Here is a 4808-nt window from a genome sequence, read left to right as displayed (position 1 = left end):
TACACCAAGTGGGCCCCGGAAGTGAATTTATGCATCAATTACTTACTCATGTAAACCCTAGTAGCTAGTCTAGTATAAATAGAACATTTAACTATTGTATTAGATATCTTTTGACCACTTTAAGTCTTTGAACATTCGGTCACTTGATCAAGGAGAGGGCTGGCCATTCGGCCATGCCTGAACCTTTTGCTTATGTATTTTCAACGGTGGAGTTTCTGCACACCATAGATTAAGGGTGTGGAGCTCTGCTGTACCTCAAGTATTAATGAAATTCTATTGTCTTTTATTCAATTCTCTCTTATTCTTATTCCAAGATATTCATTCGTACCCAAGAACATGATGAATGTGATGATAAGTAACCCTCATTATCATTCTCACTTATGAACGCGCGTGATTAACAACCACTTCCGTTCTACATGCAACAGAGCTTGAATGTGTATCTCTTAGATTCCCCAACAGAATCTTCGTGGTATAAGCTAGATAGATGGCGGCATTTATGAGGATCCGGAAAGTCTCACCTTGTCTGTGGTATTCCGAGTAGGATCCTGGGAATCCGGAAAGTCTCACCTTGTCTGTGGTATTCCGAGTAGGATTCCGGTAATGAATGACTGTGACGTACTTCAAACTTGCAAGTGCTGGGCGTTAGTGACAGACGCAAAAGAATCAAGGGATTCTATTCCAGTAGGAGCGGGAACCAACCGGTGATTAGCCGTACTGTGACAGAGTGCGTGAGCATTAGTTTTCACTGCGAGGATGGGATGTAGCCATCAACCATGGGTGATGCCTCCAGACGATTAGCCGTGCGACTGACAACCGCATAGGATCATTTTCCCGAGAAGATTGAAAGTAGCCACAGCTGATGGTGAACCCCTATACAAAGCTTGCCATGGAAAGGAGTAAGAAGGATTGAGTAGAAGCAGTAGGAGAGCAGGCGTCCTTGAGCCATACAGCATCTCCATCCGCTTATCTGAAATTCTCACCAATGAATCTGCATAAGTCTTCTATCCCTTTTATTATTTCTTTTTATTATTAATTATTCGAAAACCCATAAACCATTTTAATCTGCTTAACTGAGATTTACTAGGTGACCATAGCTTGCTTCATACCAACAATCTCTGTGGGATCGACCCTTACTCACGTAAGGTTTATTACTTGGACGACCCAGTACACTTGCTGGTTAGTTGAACGGAGTTGTGACCACTCGTGCCAATTTCTAAATTCCATACGAGCACAAGGAGTGTAATTATTCGATTTGTGTGAAAGTATAAATCACAATTTCGTCCACCACTTAGATTAGGCATTTTAGTTTTAATTTTTTTAAATTAAAAAAATTATTTCAAAAAAATTTTTAAATAAATAAATAGCACCAATATTTTTTTTATTTCTGAAATTAAGTTTGGTGTTACCTATTTATTATTTTTTTCTATCTATTTATTTATTTTATTTAGTATTTTTTTCTTTACACAGGTTACCTCACTGGGAATTCTCTGCACTCTGACGTAGATATTCCCATTCTTTCTTGTTTTCTGGTTGTTTATGCGCAGGAACAGAGACAAAGAACATCTCTTAGACTTTGATCCTGAACCTGAAAGGACTTTCAGGCGGCGTTTACAACAAGCAAGACTTTACAAGGCTGCAGAATCCACTATGGATCCAAACAATACTGATAACGCCAATGTGGCAAACCCGAATGGGAATGAACAACAAAGGAGAGTACTTGGTTCTTTCTCCGCTCCTACAACAGATCTGTATGGAAAAAGCATCGTGGTGCCTCCTATTGCTGCGAACAACTTTGAGTTGAAGCCTCAACTGGTCACTCTGGTGCAACAAAACTGCCAGTATCACGGTCTTCCTCATGAAGACCCAAATCAATTTATTTCTAGTTTTCTGCAAATTTGTGATACTGTGAAGACAAATGGAGTAAACACAGATGTGTACAAACTCATGCTCTTCCCGTTTGCTCTAAGGGATGGAGCAAAGCTATGACTAGATTCCCAACCCAAAGAGAGTTTGGATACTTAGAACAAGGTGGTTACTGAGTTTTTCACTAAATTTTTCCCACCAAAGAAGCTGACTAAGCTTAGGGTGGAGGTCCAGACCTTCAGGCAGAAGGATGGTGAGACTCTGTATGAAGCTTGGGAGAGATACAAGCTACTGATTAGGCAATGCCCTCCAGACATGTTCTCCAAATGGACTCAACTAAATATCTTTTATGAAGGCTTGGGTGAAATATCCAAGATGTGCTTAGACAATTCTGCAGGAGGTTCATTGCACAAGAAGAAGACACCGGAGGAGACTATTGAGCTTATTGAATTGGTTGCTAGCAACCAATATTTATACTCATCTAACAGGAATCCTGTGAACTCTGAGGCTCCTCAGAAGAAGGGTGTCATGAAAGTAGAAGCTCTTAATGCTATTCTTGCTCAGAACAAGCTTATGTCTCAACAAATAAATCTACTTACTCAAAACATGGGTGGCATGCAAGTCTCAACACATGACAGGTAACTTTGTGCAAAATGATAATTATAATTATGCTCAACCCTCTTTTGAACAGGTCAATTACATGGGGAGTGTTCCTAGAAATCCCAATAATGATCCCTATTCTCAAACCTACAACCAAGGGTGGAGAAATCACCCAAATTTTGGGTGGAGAGATCAACCTCAGAGAAACAAATTTCTAAAAAAAATTAATTAGTGAATGCTTCCATTAGTTTACCTCTGCGGCATTTAGGGACTCCTAGATGGTCTTCACTCCCACAGACCTTGCTTCAGTTGATCAGCAGCAGACCAAGCTTCCTGAGATGAAACTTCACTAATTCAGTAATTCTAACTAAGCTTAGTGTGCACCACTCAGGAGCCTACATAATTCAATGTAATATTGAACTTTTAAAACTTCTGACCGATATTAAATGTACTGGATACAAAATGGATAAAGTTTAAACAAACAAACCTATTCCTGAAATTGACCACCTTTTTTAAATTCAGGTCAATATGGATTTTAAAAATATAAAAGTAGCTTTAAATAGTGGTTTCCCATTCCACTGGGATGCTTTGAACTATTACAGCATAATAATAAGAGGTTCCACACTTTCTTCTTCAAGGTGTAGAAGAATTTAATCTATCATCTCTTCAAATAAAGTAAACCTAATCCTGTTGTTCCTGTCAAAAACATAAGGATGCATTATACTATTGTATAGTCTGAAAATATGATTATACAAATTAGTCAATTTTTCTGAAATAGCACACACTCTAAGTCTTCTAACACAACAACCAAACATTTAGTTTTCTTGCCTTTACTAGTATCCAAATCCCCTAGGTCCTTATTTTCAATTACTTCAGCATTCATGTCTATAGAGCAAGAACCAACAATAAGTTATGATTATTAGTCTTGAAAAACATATTTCGGATGAAGTTCACACAACAACTTTCAAATTAGTATAAGTAACACTCACCAAATAGATATGTACCGTCCAACCTTTTAGCATTTAATAAATTCAAAATAAAAAGGACAGATTCTAGACTCTAATCAACTGTCAACAACAACGTTCAGAAATTATTTCTTAGGTTATGGTTCACTACAACCGTTCTTAAAAGAAGAAAAACTCACTTTTTTTTTACGACAGAAAGAGCTTCTCAAGGTAATTTTTTATTAGCTAAAATTTGGACTACTTCTTCTCTATTTTAAATTCTTATATTCCTAAGTTTCATCCATTATACATTTTCGCTATAAAGGGATAAAGGGTGTATTTTTTTTAATACAGTGTGCATAGAACTTGCTGGCCATTTGATGAAGTGGTATGATTTTGAGCTTCTTTTCATCCAAAAGTCATAACATTGTTGCTCGAGCTTTTTATGTTGGCAAGCGTTTCGTAAACCCAGGTTCTGGAGATATTATTTTTAGAGGTATTTGTGTTAACTTGAAGCATAAGAGATGGAGTGTGTTGGCAAAACTTTTCCCCAAGCTCTCCAACTCCTTGGTAAGCCAAGTTGTTTGCAAGTTTCAGAAATCGCCATAGTTGACTTTAGATTTTTATAACTGGGTTGGAATGTTTTTCCTCACTCATTAGGTTCCTGTTGTACTTTGGTTCATTATTGGAGAAGTCAAGAATATTTGATGAGGCCTTGTTTCTTCTAAGAAACTTGATTACTGAAGAGGGCATTCCGCCATTGGTGTTGTTGGAAGTATTGATAAAGAGTTATCGAAGATGTTGCTCTAGTATTGCAGTTTTGATGCATTGGTGAGGTATTATACTTAGATTGTGGTTACCGAAAGTGCTTATGATATCATCTATAAATTAAGGAGTCTGGGTTGTTTCATTACTATTCATATTTGGAATAATTTCCCAAATCACTTGTTGCAAATCAATGAAATTGATAGGTTTTGGAATTCGTATAGAGGAATGGGTTCTTTTGGTTACATGGAAAATGTGAATACTTTTAATTTGGTTATTTATGTTGTGAAAGGAATGCCAACTAGTGAAAGCTATTTCAGTGTTATATAGAATGATGAAAGGTGAAATTTTTTCCAATGTAGTGCCGTTTAACATAATCATATATGCGACGTACAGAATTGACAACTTGGGTCTTTCCTTAAAACTTTTAAAAAGGATGACTATGATGTTAGGGGATGTTATTTGGCCTAATTATATTATTTATGACTGCAAAATTAACGAGTTCTGCAAGAATGAAAAATTATTATTTGCAGAAGAAATGCTTCGTAAAATGGTCAAGGCAAGTAAAGAGTCGAGTGTTCAAATATATGCTACTTTGATAAATAGGTATGTTAGGTAGGAAAGTTTGGAGGAGAC

This window comes from Arachis hypogaea, chromosome 4, assembly GCF_003086295.3.
Source record: "Arachis hypogaea cultivar Tifrunner chromosome 4, arahy.Tifrunner.gnm2.J5K5, whole genome shotgun sequence".
Classification (NCBI taxonomy): Eukaryota; Viridiplantae; Streptophyta; class Magnoliopsida; order Fabales; family Fabaceae; genus Arachis; species Arachis hypogaea.
This window is presented reverse-complemented; position numbering follows the sequence as displayed.